Source organism: Suncus etruscus, chromosome 10 (assembly GCF_024139225.1).
Source record: "Suncus etruscus isolate mSunEtr1 chromosome 10, mSunEtr1.pri.cur, whole genome shotgun sequence".
NCBI lineage: Eukaryota > Metazoa > Chordata > Mammalia > Eulipotyphla > Soricidae > Suncus > Suncus etruscus.
Window position 1 is genome coordinate 105,521,463 of NC_064857.1, and position 15,533 is coordinate 105,536,995.

Consider the following 15,533-nt stretch of genomic DNA (forward strand, 5'->3'; position numbering starts at 1 on the left):
TATAGGACACTCCACCCCCAGAAACCTGGATACACATTTTTCTTTAATGTACATGGGTCATTCTCCAGAATAAACTACATGCTAGCACATAAAACATACCTCCATAATATCAAGAGGGTAGAAATTTTGCAGGCTATCTTTGCTGACCACAAGGCCCTGAAATTATACGTGATCTACAAAGGGACACAGAAGAAAAACTTTAATACATGGAAGTAAAACAGCCTAATACTGTACTTACCTGGCAGGGGCGATACCATGATCACGAAGATGGTTTCCCCAGGGCGAGGCTCACCCATTGCACTCCGGGTGTGCTGACCCCTGCAATTTCCCCAAATGTGGGATACTCGACTGCGTAATTTGTGGTAGTGGGGGACTGCGTGCGCGCTCTCCCCTGAATAAAAAAGAAAAAAAAAACAGCCTAATATTGAATAACCAGTGGGTCCAAGATAAAATCAAAGAGGAAATCGAAACCTTCCTAGAAACAAATAACAATGGAGACATAAACTATCAGAAATTATGGACACAGCAAAAGCGATACTGAGAGGAAAATTTATAGCTTTGCAAGCACATACCAGGAAAGAAGAAGGAGCATACCTGAACATCTTAATGATGCAGCTCATAGAAGTAGAAAGTGCTCAACAAATGGAACCAAAAATAGAAGACAGAAGGAAAGAACAAAACTGAGAGCAGAAATCAATGAAGTCGAAACTCAAAAAACAATGTGAAAGATCAACGAAAGCAGAAGTTGATTCTTTGACAAAATAAACAAGATTGATAGACCACTGGCAAAACTAACAAAGAAAGAGAGAGAAACTTGATAACTTGTATTAGGAATAGAAAAGGAGATATCACTACTGATATGGTAGAGATTTAAAGGGTAATCAGAAACTACTTTGAAAAACTCTATGACACTAAAAATGAGAACCTGGAAGAAATGGATAAATTCTTGGACTCTTATACTCTTCTACAGTTGAATGAAGAGGATGTAGCATATCTAAACACCCCCATCACTATTGAGGAAATTAAGACAGTAAACAAATGTCTACCCAAAAATAAAAGTCCAGGCCCAGATGGATTAACTAATAAATACTTTCAAACCTTTCAAGAGGAACTACTACCAATCCTGGCAAGAATCTTTCATGAAATAGAAAAAAAAAAAAAACATTTCCAACTAGCTTTCATGAAGCCAACATTACCTTGATACCTAAATTAGAGATGCTACAAAAAAAGAAAATTACAGGCCAATATCACTGATGAACACAGATGCAAAAATCCTCTACAAAATCCTAGCAAATAGGATTCAATGCCTCATTAAGAAGATCATCCACTATGATCAAGTAGGTTTCATCACAAGAATGCAAGGATGGTTTAACATTTGTAAATCTATCAACATAATACACAACATCAACAACAAGAAAATAGAAACCACATGATCATATCAATAGACACAGAGAAAGCATTTGGTAAATCCAACACCCATTCTTGATCAAAACTCTCAGCAAGATGGGAATAGAAGGAACCTTTCTCAATATAGTTAAGGCCATATACCACAAGCCAGAGGCAAATATTTTCTTCAATGGAGAAAAACTAAAAGCCTTCCCTCTAAATTCTGGCACAAGACAAGGCTGTCCTCTCTCACCACTCCTATTCAGCATAGCACCAGAAGTACTTGCTGTAGTGATTAGGCAAGGAAAAGATATTAAGGGAATTCAGATAGGAAAGGAAGATGTCAAACTCTCGGTGTTTGCACATGACATGATACTCTACTTAGAAAACCCTAAAAACTCTACCAAAAACCTTCTAGAAATAATAAATTCATATAGCAATGTGGCAGGTTACAAAATTAAAACACAAAAAAATCAATGGCCTTTCTATACACCAATAATAATAGGGAAGAAATGGACATTAAGAAAACAACCCCATTCACAATAGTGCACACAAACTCAAATATCTTGGAATCAACTTGACTAAAAAGGTGAAGGACCTATACAAAGAAAACTATAAAACTCTGCTCCAAGAATTAAGAGAGGACACGCGGAAATGGAAACACATACCCCAATCATGGATTGGCAGGATTAACATAATCTAAATGGCAAAACTCCCCAAAGCATTGTACAGATTTAATGAGATCCCTCTAAGGATATCCATGACCTTCTTCAAAGAAGTGGATCATGCACTTTTCAAATTTATTTGGAACAATAAACACCCTGGATTAGCTAAAGCAATCATTGGGAAAATGAATATGCAAGGAATTACTTTCCCCAACTTTAAACTTTACAACAAAGAGATCGTTATCAAAACAACATGGTATTGGAATAAGGACAGGACCTCAGACCAGTTGAATAGGCTTGAATACTCAGATAATGTTCCCCAGACATACAATCATCTAATTTTTGATAAAGGAGCAAGAAATCCTAAATGGAGCAAAGAAAGCCTCTTCAACAAGTGGTGTTGGCACAACTGTCTAGCCACTTGCAAAAAATTAAACATAGACCCCCAGTTAAAATAATGTACAAAGCCAAAATCCAAATGGATGAAAGACCTCGATATCAGAACTGAAACCAAAAGATATATAGAACAACATGTAGACAAAACACACCAGGACATTGAGACTATAGGCATCTTCAAAGAGGAAACTGCAGTCTCCAAGCAAGTGAAAGCAGAGATTAACAGATGGGAATATATTAAGCTGAGAAGCTTCTGCACCTCAAAGGAAATAGTGCCCAGGATAAAAGAGCCACTCACTATTCACCCAATACCCATCAGATAAGGGGCTAATCTCCAAAATATACAAGGCACTGACAGAACTTTACAAGAAAAAAACATCTAATCCCATCAAAAAATGGGGAGAAATGGACAGATACTTTGACAAAGAAGAAATACAAAAGACACATGAATAAATGCTCCACATCACTAATCATCAGGGAGATGCTAATCAAAACAACTATGAGGTACCACTCACACCACAGAGATTGGCACACATCACAAAGAATGAGAACAAGCAGTGTTGGCAGGGATGTGGAGAGAAAAGAACTCTTATCCACTGCTGGTGGGAATGCCATCTAGTTCAACTTTTATGAGAAGTGATATGGAGATTCCTCCAAAAACTGGAAATCGAGCTCCCATACATTCCAGCTATACCACTCCTAGGAATATACCTTAGGAACACAAAAATACAATACAGAAATCTCTTCCTTACACCTATATTCATTGCAGCACTATTTACCATAGCAAGACTCTGGAAACAACCAAGATGCCCTTCAACAGATGAATGGCTAAAGAAACTGTGGTACATATACACAATGGAATATTATGCAGCTGTCAGGAGAGATGAAGTCATGAAATTTTCCTATACATGGATGTACATGGAATCTATTATGCTGAGTGAAATATGTCAGAGAGAGAGATAAAGATGCAGAATTGTCTCACTCATTTTTGGGTTTTAAGAAAAATGAAAACATTCTTGCAATAATAATTTTCAGACACAAAAGAGAGAAGGGCTGGAAGTTACAGCTCACCTCATGAAGCTCACCACAAACAGGGATGAGTTTAGTTAGAGAAATAACTACATTGTGAACTATCCTAACAATGAGAATATATGAGGGAAATAGAAAGCCTGTCTAGAGTACAGGTGGGGGTAGGGTGGGGAGGAGGGAGATTTGGGAGACTGGAGATGGGAATGTTGCACTGGTGATGGGTGGTGTTCTTTACATTGCAGAAACCTAAAAACAATCATGTATGTAATCAAGTTGTTTAAATAATTGCATTAGTAAGAAAAAATTGCAGAAAATCGCATTAAACATTTGCATACCCTGAATGGATCTGCTTGGAGTATGTGAATGTTTAATGCTATTTTTTTTATTAATTCGTTTTTTATTGCGATTTTTCGGTAAGCGAATAATCACAAATACTGCAATATTTGAAGGCTGGCCATGGGCCACAAAATGTTATACGGAGAGCCACAAACGGCCCGCGGGCCACAAGTTTGAGTCCCCTGTTTTAAATATAAGTAGACTGTACGGCCAATATGATTTGTTTTTTCCTTCAGAATGCTTTGGATCACGTCTTCCTTCTTCCTTTCTTCCTTCAGCATTTATTGTACTCATGATAGTGGAGAAGCTGGAACACTAAAGAAGCATTAGGCTTCTGCATTCAGCAAACAATTGCCTATTCAACTTTATGTATTGTCCCTTAGATTTTTGTAGGGCACACCATTGAAATATCAGGATCTGTCTAACATGGGATAGCAGTAGCTAGGGGAGAGGCACAAGGGGGATTAGCAAGGACATGGCACACTTAACGCCTTCTGAATGGGAAACATATAGTTCAATTTTAAAATGAGTTTGAAGAACTGGGGATCCCAAATACATTCACCCAAATTATTTCTACCTTTAATGTAGATGTTTCAAGGAAATGCAATCGATATGTATGGGGCTGACGTGGACTTAACTCATAAATATGCTTCATCAATGACTGCCAAGCTTTTCATACACTAGTATTAGTTTCAGAGGAGAACAGTACAGACAGAGAAAATTTGATATCCCAGGTTCTAGCACCCAAACAATGTTGATCAGTTGAAAAGTTGAAAAATCACTCTTTTACTGTGTTGGTTATAAAATTTTTAACAATATGGTAATAATACCCAGAGACAATAGAGATGATGGCCGATAGGACCTGCCCACAATTTAAACTTATCACAAAGTGTGGTGAGAGCAGTTTCAGAAATAACTACACCAGCAACTATGAAAATGGTAGTGAGTGAGAGAAATAGAATGCCTGTCTCAAAAGACAGGCAGGGGTTTGGGGAAGGAGAGGACAGGAAACACTGGTGGTGGAAAGGTTACACTGGTGAAGGTGGGTGTACTTTTTATGACTGAAAACCAACTATAAATATGTTTGTAATGAAGGTGTTTAAATAAAGATATCATTAAAAAATGTTGATCTAAGCTGGGTACACAAGAGCTGTGGCTGTCTGCGTATGTACAAAGGTAGACAGTCTGCTTTTTGATGCTTTTAAAAATTGTTTTCAGGACAGGAGAGATCATATGTTACTTACCTTGCATGCAGTCCATCTTGGCTCAATCCCTTGCATCACATACAGTTTTCTGAGTATCAGCATCAGTGAGTGGGGCCTCAACATAAACAGAAATATGCTCTTCTCATGATATTTTTGTTTCTTGCTTTCTGTTTCTTTTTCTCTGATTCGCCCTATGCCACTCTGTTGTCACATGGCCTGAGCATCCTATTTACCTGAGGTGTATCTCACTTTCTCAGAGAAGTATCAAAATCTTCTTGAAGTTTGCACTGTAAACAGATACTCTCCATGCAACATATTATAATGTTTATTTTTCCCCAACCCAAATTTCCATTTATTTCTGAGTTCTATCATTTTTTTTCCTACTGGATGACCTCAGGTTCAGAATCTGATCCCTTATACTGCTATTTGAAGTACTATCTCTGAGAGGAGGAAAGTGTTTTATCCTTCTCTTATATATTTTATCTTACATGTTAACTTGACCTAGGTTTTAGATGATCAATCTGGACACTCAAGTAAGCAGTGCCTTCTAGAATAATATGAGTTTAATATTCTCAGTATTATAGCAACAGAAGTGAAAGATAGGTCTGGCGGTATATTTCCAATCAGTTCAAATTTCTTGTGCCAGTTGTACCTAATAACTTGAAGAATATGGGAGCATTTGATAATGAAATATATTACCAGAGAAGCCTTTGGCAAGGTTGTTATCTTCACATTCTCATAGACAATGAGAACAGAGTGAAGAGTGTAGGGTGGGATATCAGATGGAATTCCAGGACTCACATCTACTAAATTCTCAATTTTCAACGACCATGATTTTAGATTAAGCATGGACAAAGTCCACCACAAAGGTCATATTCCTTGGTCTTCTCTTAAGATTACAATAATTTGATGGTTTAAAAGTATGATAAAAAATGAGTCACTATCATACTGGGAAGTTCACTTCTCTAAGTACTTTTGATTCATGCTAAAGAATAACATCTCAAATCCTTTTTATAATAAAAAAACTTCATGTTTTCCAGTTGCAAATCTAGGCAAGACAGGTAACTTGAAAACTGAATAGAATCAAATTTGATTCTTTACTAAAGGTGGAACTTAATATCAGGCGATGCTTCTTATCTCCCAGTGTATAATTTGCACAGTTTGAAAAACCTCTGTAGAGCCAATATACCTGTGCTTTGTTTATAACCCTGAATTTATCCTGGTAGTTGTGGTAATCTGCTGAGTTATAACAAGTCTTGAGAAAAAGAAAACTGAAGACAAATTAAAGGTAAACGAGAAACCAACTAAGTAAAAGATTATCACTTTCCTAGCCAGTAAGAACACCAAATGCCTTTCCTGATTTCAAGAAAGATATAGAGATTCATAAGGAAGAAATTGTACTTCTCAGCATCCACAGCAAGGAATTTTCAACCTAAATAGCTAAATCTAGTTCAGAAACTTGAGTCACTAACAGTCATCTCTTATCTCCTTCTCCATCCAATTTTGATATCAGAATCAAATTGGCCCGAAATGCTCAGTACTTACTTCTAGCTTTTTTTTTCAGGGATCACTCTTGGTAGTGTTCAGAAGACTATATGGAGTTCTGGGGACCAAACCAGATTTAGCAGAATACAGACCAAGTACCTTACCTGTTGTACTAGTGCTCCAGTCTCTTAACTGACCTCAGGCTTATCCTGAGGTCACACAAAGCAGTATTCCCACATTGAAATTTCTCTTGTAGAAGCTTTAGTGTTATATTTTCTGAAAATTATTGTTCTATTTATTTCAAAGGAAGTTTTATCTTTATTATATTTCTAAATCTGTCACTGTGACTAACCAAAAAAGCTTATTTTTCTTCCAATTCTATTTAGTTTTTCATTTCTTTTGCTTTTTTTTTCTTTCTTCTAAAGAAAGATAGTTTCTATTGAAATGTATTTTAGGAAGATGTGAGGGAAAAGAGAAAAGTTCATGCTCAAGAGAGAACACAGAGTTCTTCAGAGTGAAAATGAACAAGTAAAGAAAATGGAATATGTGTTCAAGCGAGAACACAGATTTGAAGAACAAACCTCACTTGTAATTCTCCATTTTTAATGTTTGAAACACTTTCATAAGGTAGGACTTTTTCCACATCTTACAGGTAAATGGAAGTTTCTTTTCAGCATCAGATGAGATTCCTTTTTAAATCACCATAAATGGATAACTGAATGAGAAGAGGAACTCCTTGACACGGATGTTACTGGAAAGAGGTTCTTAGCAATTCTAAACAGAGTTAAGAACCATTCAACAATATGAAGCACTGCATTTAGTATTAACTGCTGCTATCTTTTGAGACTCGTGGTATAATGTTCCTTTGTGTTCTGGAGAATCTGACATAATTACTGGCACAATGAACATTGTCTTGAGAGATCATCCCTTGGAGAAAGCCCAGGAAGAACTACAACTATATTCATTTTTCTTATCAAAGCCCGCATCATGAAAATATGAGTCATGTTCATAGTTCTGATACTAACAAATTGAGAACCATTACAGGAGGCTTTTTAAAACTTGGAAATGCATGTAACTTTTGTCTTCAGTGTCTTCAGTAATATTGGCAATTGAATAAAATGTCCTTTAGGAAACAATAGAGCCTCTCTCTGGAAGAAGATTCAAGTGGGAAATATGATAGGTATCTAGCAAGCACTTAATGAATCCATCCACTAGAATTTACCCTTAATTTTGGAAATCACACCTTATACTTTTTAATATGGGGAAATCCTCCCCTCTTCCTTGCATAGTCTGTATTTAACCTTAACTTTTAAAAATTTCCCCTATTCTCAGATTTATCAATCATAGTGAGTAGATCAGACTTGCCTATGTAAGAAATCTCTACTATATATGTTAGAGTAAGATAACTGAATCCTGATAGTACCCTTCTGAGTTTCATAACTAATGCTACTCATGGTATTTTCAACTAAACAATTGGTTCGTTTCCTGTTTCTGTTGGTTCCTCTTAGCACTTCTACTGAGAGGGATTGTGACTAATATAAAATAACAGAATAGCAGCACTTAAGCAATGTGTGACATGCAAAAAGATAATTTAAAAAAACATAAACATGGGGCTGGAGAGATAGCATAGAGGTAGGGAATTTGCCTTTCATGCAGAAGGTCATTGGTTCAAATCCCAGCATCCCCTATGGTCTCCCGAGCCTGCCGGGAACAATTTCTGAGCATAGAGCCAGGAGTAACCCCTGAGCACTGAGTAACCCCTTAGCTTGCCAGTCCACATTGGAAAGTAATAAAAAAAATTATTGTTCCAATAATGTTGAAAATGTAATTGGACAAAATCCAACACCATTTGTGATTTATTTAAGCCAGAGACAAGAAGTAAAGACTGCTTTCTTATCCTAGGAATAATCAGAATATTCAATACTACACATTATACACAGTGACAAAATAAAGATTTGCTAATCAAAATTAGGTAGAATACTAGTATTTAGGTAGACTGACAATTTCTAGTTTGGGTATTTGTGCAGGATTCTAAACTGGACCAAATTGTTCTAAAGTTCATGGACAAGAACACTGATGAGAACTACTAAAACTTACTTTAACATATATTTAAATTTATATTTTGTGCAATAGCAAACTAATGATATGTAATTGGAATAAAAATTGATAAATGAACCAATGAAGTTATTTTAAAATTTTGGTCTATAAAATTAACTTTTTCTGAAAATTAGTTAACTTTTTATGGAATCACTGTGAAATATGCAGTTACAAAATTGTTGATGGTTTATTTAATTTTTATATTTTAATATTTTATATTTAACTTATTCAGGATAGGTTCACATTTTCTAAAATTAAAAAGAATAAAAATAAAATAAAAAAATATATTACATAGGACATGAGCACATGTTTGCTTACAATGAAAAGCATCAAACTGGAAAAATATTGCAACAAGTACCTAAATCTTAATATTCTTTATATGCAACCTTTTTGCCCAACTCAATTAAAAACCATTTAATAATAGAATTTAACAAAGCAATATAGTTTGATCAACCTCAAAAATAAATTACAAGTGGTTAATAAAAAAACAGTACTCCATTAATAATCTATAAGGAAGAAAAATTAAATATTCCTGAAAGAAGTTAGGGCATAAGTATCAAGAAAATAAGATAGGGGGCTAGAGAGGTAGCAAGGAGGTAAGGCATCTGCCTTACAAGCAGAAGGGCAGTGGTTCGATTCCCGGCATCCCATGTGGTCCCCAGAGCCTGCCAGGAGCGAGTTTTGAGTGTAGAGCCAGAAGTAACCCCTGAGAGCTGCCAGGTGTGACCCAAAATCCAAAAGAAAAAGAAAAGAGGGTAATTTATTTTTAACATGATGATTTTTTAATATTAAGAATAAAATGTCAATGGAGAATGACTCAGGGGTTGGGCAGCCTGGTATGTCTGGAGCGCAGAGTCAGTCTTATGCCAGAAAACTTCAGGGGTGAGGCCTCCTTGTGATTAGGCCAAGGTTTTTTTCCATTTTCCCCAAATTTTGCTGGGCCTATGCAGACAATGGCGATTGCCACTCTCACACCACTGTCACACCATTACTACTGTATTTTTTTAACACTTATCCTTTAAGAAAGAAAGAAACAAAAACAGCTTACTAAACTTAAAAAAATATATAACTGTAGTAAAATGCCTGTCTAGAGATTAGGCAGGGGTTGGGAAGGAGGGAGGGGGCATTGGTGGTGGGAATGCTGCACTGGTGAAGGGGAGTGCTCTCTTTATGACTGAAACCCAACTACAATCATGTTTGTAATAAAGAATCTATATTAAAAATAATAATAAAATAAAAGAATAAAATGCAACAAGCTCATACATTCAATGAATAGTTGGTATTTGCTAGAGGCTAATTGAATAATGGTTGAAGATAGACAAAAACTATTAACTTCCAGTTATATAAAAAAAACCTGGGGATATAATTTATAGCATGGTACAATAATACAATTATTTTTATACATGAAAGTTATTGATATAATATATATTAAAATTCCTATTTACAAAATTTATAATTACCTGTAGTGTTAGATGATCATTTTGTAACACATATAAATATTAAATAGTTATGTTACATATCTAGAAGCAGAATATTTTTAAATTTTTACTTTAAATTTTATATTATATTTCATATGATAAATATAAAATAGCCTTGAATATCTGGTATTGATGTACATAGTGACAGCACATCCCATGGTCCACTCTCCATCACTGTTGCTGTTCAACATTCCTCCCCCTCCACAATGCCCTCTATTTGTCAGTTACCAGTTATAGTTTTAGTATGTAACATTAATGCCACTTATGTTCCTATATAACTTTCTGGAACTCAGTCTATTCACTTCACATCAATAAAAATTACATATATCAAAAGAACTAAAAACCAATATTGATAGGAGTATGTGGTTAGAAAAAGAACTATTCACTACAAGTGGCAATTTTACCAGTTCTAGCCTTTATGGCAACACTATGAAGATTTTCTCCAAAGAAGTAAAGTTGCAGCTTCCATCTGACTCATCTATCCCACTTCTAGGTATCTCTGTCCCAATCACAAAATCTTTATTTGAGATGTCAAACATTTTAACTCAGTGATTTTGCTCTAAGATTCAATGTAACAGTTCTTTCAGAAGTATAGAAATGAACAAGTAACAAAATTTTACTGGATAGATTTAATTAAAAATAAATGTTTTAAAATTTCCCCCCATAATTCTTCTTTAATATTTAATATTAAAATATTTAAAATTTAGGTTTTGGTTTTTTTTTTTTGGTTTTTGGTTTTTGGGTAACAAGCGGCAGCGCTCAGGGGTTACTCCTGGCTCTATGCTCAGAAATTGTTCCTGGCAGGCTCCAGGGACCATATGGGATGCTGGAATTCCAACCATTGTCCTTCTTCATGCAAGGCAAATGCCTTACCTCCATGCTATCTCTCTAGCCCCAACTTTAGTACTTTAAAGTGAAAATAGTATCTATTTTAGACCATAAATTCATAAATATTATAAATCATATTATATCTACATTAAGGTTATATACATATATATATGTTACATCTATTAATTGTTGAATACTTTTTAGTTTTTCCTGATTTTTCAAAAGAATGTTAGAGAAAAAAATTAAAGACCAAACTGTAGCTCATCATTTTATATTGTCTCAAAGTAAGGTGTACATTTTTAAATTGAAATTAATATATGTGAATGTGGACATTTTATGGAATAAATTTTACATTTAATAAATGAAATGGATTAAATATATAATTACATTCAATTCTATATATATTGGAGTTATATTTATTTAAAAAGGTTTTAGAAATAATTTCTAAATAGAATAAGCAGGCTTAGTTGCATGTGAATTTGTGTACATCACTGTTTTCAACTTAACAATAATAAAAGTTATGAAGTATCATTGTCCAATGCCATTGATGACAAAGTTTAGAAAATAACAATGATGGAGTCAACATGAAATCACTGGTATGGGAGGGAGTTGTCACTGGTGTTGGTGTTGAAATATGATATAAAAATATATAAAAAATTTATCTATTAATAACTTTTTAAGCCACAGTTTTTTAATTAAATAAAAATTATAAAAATTTTACCACTGCGACCCAACTTAGACTCCAAATGATTAGACATCATCCGTCCAGCCTTGAACCCTGGATCCCAGACATAGAAATGACACAGTTCTTCACAACAGCTACAGGAAACAAATCCCATCTGGGACATCCTTAATACTGCTGGGACATCATCAAGTGCCAGCTCTAATATGATATCCTGACAACGAGGAAAATGGGAACAATTCGACCTAAGAGCAGGTTATCCTACCCCACCAGCTAACGATAAGACAAAACCAGAAGACTTCTCACCCTTTGGTCTGTCCAAAAGCCAAGATTGCGATCTACAATGACTGGCTGATAGAACCATGACCGGACTGTATGTATCCTGGGACCAATAAAAAAGCCCTAGTCTAAAGTTTGATCTATGGCCTGCACAACAACCATGATCTCCAGTTCCAAAGGTCTGTCTGAGACAAATGCAACGGAATGGGTCTTCTGGAAACATCCTAGAATCAACGCAAAGACCAAGACCACCAACCACAGAAGAGGGATTAAAATGACACTGAGGAAGCAGAACTTCTAGAATCACAAAGAAAGACTTCATCATAAGTTCCACCCCTTAACTTTTGTAGATACTGAGATCTTTAGATACAGAGGTCTGACTTGATCACCCAGGATGGAGAAGTCTTCCAAACAGCACAAAAGCACAAAGGGGAGAGTAAATGAACCTGTACGGAGTCTATAGTTAATCCCATGACAATATACTTTAAGGGTGGAGAAACCCTGTATCTCTTAGGCCAACTGAATTCCTTTTCAAATGACCCCAATATTTACTGTGCCTGTGCAGGAAGGAAAAAAAAATCACAAAACAATTTTTCTCCTTTTCTTTATCTATCTAGTTTTTGTCAATTTCTTCGTTTTGGTGTGGTTATTGAAGTTGTTGTCTCCATTTATATTTATATATTTATTTTCTTCCTTTATTTTCTTTATGGGCTCTGCCATGTTTTTATCTCAAGTTCATGGCTTTTATGCGGTGCTTACCTTTATTGTTGGAGTGCTCACTGGATATGTTATTTGACACTTCTTTTTGTACTGTTGGGGTGATTCACCTCTTTTTTCCCCCTTCGTCTTCAAACCAATGATGAGAGCCTCTAGAACAGGCTTCTCAAACTCAATTTACCTCGGGGCCGCAGGAGGCAAAGTCGGGGTGAGGCAGGGCCACATAAGGGATTTCGCTTACTGAATATCCGCAATAAAATATTGCATTAGTAAGAAAAAAAATCGCAAAAAATCTCATTAAACATTTGCATACCCCGAACGAAACTGCTCGGGGTATGCGAATGTTTAATGTGATTTTTTTCTTACTAATGCGATTTTATTGCGATTATTCAGTAAGCGAATAATTGCGAATACTGTGATATTTCAAGGCCGGCCCTGGGCCACAAAATGTTGTATGGAGGGCCGCAAGCCACAAATGGCCCACAGGACGAGAGTTTGAGACCCCTGCTCTAGAAGGACTCCGCCCATTTTTGGCGTATTTGATTTTTTTTTTTTTGGTTTTTGGGCCACACCCGGTAACGCTCAGGGGTTACTCCTGGCTATGTGCTCAGAAGTTGCTCCTGGCTTGGGGGACCATATGGGACACTGGGGGAATCGAACCGCGGTCTGTCCAAGGCTAGCGCAGGCAAGGCAGGCACCTTACCTTTAGCGCCACCGCCAGGCCCCGGCGTATTTGATTTTTACCCCAGTTTATTACAAACAAAACCATGTAACTTTATCTATCTGGTCCTGCCTCCCAGTTACAGAAGGAAATATGGGAGCTACCAAGACCAAACCGGTGTAAGACCACTAAGTAGCAAGTTAGGCACAGAGAAGACCACGAATTCTTGCAGCCCCGGGGGTGAGGGAGGAAGATATGGGAGGTAGGATGGGAATGGAGGTGTAGGGAGAACAATTCGGTGATGGCAATCCTCCTGATATTAAGTTAACATGTACCTAAAATATTATTGTCAACAATATGTAAGCCACTATGATCAAAATAAAAATTATATTATTAAAAATTTTTTTCACCACTGAGGTGGCACAGTGGTAGGGCATTTTGCCTTTCACACAGCTGACCCAGGACCAACCTCCGTTCAATCCTCCCATGTCCTATATGGTTCCCCCAAGCCAGGAGTAATTTCTGAGAGCATAGCCAGGAGTAACCCTTGAGCGTCACCGGGTGTGCCCCCAAAACCAAAAATACATACATACATACATACATACATACATACATACATACATACATACATACATTTGTGAGGAAGAGTTGGAAATAAAGAACCATAACTCTGAAATCAGGTATAATCTTTACAATTTTTACTCCATGTTACCTGGCACTCAGATTAATATGATCAATTAATATGATCCCAATTAAAGAAACATTTGAGTTCGGGGCCACACCTGGTAGTTCTTGAGACTGACTTATGGCTCTGTGCACAGGAAATCATTCCTGGCTGTAGGAATGAGATAACCAAGGACTATATGCAGTATTAAGAATTGAACTGGCACGTGCAAGGCAAGCTTCTTAGCCCTGTGCTATCTGTCTGGCATTAATAAAATATTTAAAAAACTTTTTAAGTCTTTCTTACCCTCATAAATTCCATAAAACAGTGTCTGCACACAGTAAGCACACGGTGAGTATGTTCTGATGACTCTCACCAGTGTCCACTGAAGGCAGAGACATCAGGAAAGGGGAGCACTTAGTGCTGCTTTGTGGATGAACCTGCTTACCAAATCTTCTCCTGCCTCTCCTGGACAGTGTTTACCATCAAAATAACAAGACTTGGACATGGACAAGTTGGTTCTGAGATAGGTTCGCCACAGGAGAGCAGGCCCATAGAACACTGAATATAACAGTAGTGGAGAAGGGAGTCTCATGATGGTGAACATAAGTATTGCTTGTCACTCAAATACAAGACTTTATTTATGAAAGCAGTTCACTCCCTGGCTACCACAGGTAATCATACAAATACTCACAGTTTAAGAATCATTTAAACTTTAGAATGTGCTGTATTAAACAGCTATTCGATTGACACCTAAACATATCAATTGGCACAGGCTTGTTTTCACTGCCTGGAATTTTTCATTATGACATATTTATCCTCTAGGTTTTGGTGTAGGGTGAGAAATGTTTTTGTATAGACACAATGAAGTATATTTTGTAATTAATTTGATTTTTAAAGTTTTTTTAACAATGCTGCCTATAATCCAAAAACTAAGTATTATATGAATCTAATAGGTACCATTTTCTGAGTGTTATTTTTTTTTCTTATATGCTTTCAAGTTCTTACAATTCTTAAATTCTTACAAGTCCTTGAGCACTCAAACTGAGGCACTGTTTTTAACAGAGTAAAGATAAAATCCTTTTGTCTTCTAAAAGGATGAGGGAAAGACAACTAAATTATCTCTATTTCTATATTTCTGGTTTTGGAGAACAGACTTATTGAGATAGAAGTGCTGGTCTCTGGACATAAAAGATGGTGACAATATCCCATCACCACCACCCACTGGAGTTGGAGTTGAGGAAGAAAACTGGTTTTATTCCTAATGTATTTTTTATGCTGCAAAAGGGCAGAGGGTATAATTCCTATACCCCTAACACTTCCCTGGAGAATCCTTTTTTATCTCTGTCCCTTTGGACATTTATATGTATTCAAAACTCCACTGTTTTAGATAGTTTTTTTCTTACAGCTAATACATATTTGTTACTTACCAGGGTTAGAATGAAGTAGGTAGAATAAATGTTCCTGTAGTGCTTTGATCACATTGTCACAGGCTAAAATGAAGTTTATCTGTCATTAAAATATCAGTAAGTGCCAGAAATTTGTTGATTATGAAATAAAACCCTTGCTATGTTGTGTATTATGCATGTAGTCCTTTCCAAACTTACCAATGTAGATCACCTCAT

The 15,533-nt window shown here is 36.1% G+C and overlaps 1 non-coding gene across 1 annotated transcript; it reads left to right on the forward strand.

Annotated features, from left to right (window-relative positions):
- Nucleotides 1-230: 230 nt before the first annotated feature.
- Nucleotides 231-394, forward strand: LOC126021639 (U1 spliceosomal RNA). The gene has a single exon (XR_007500138.1). It is a non-coding gene; the product is annotated as a U1 spliceosomal RNA (small nuclear RNA).
- Nucleotides 395-15,533: the final 15,139 nt, after the last annotated feature.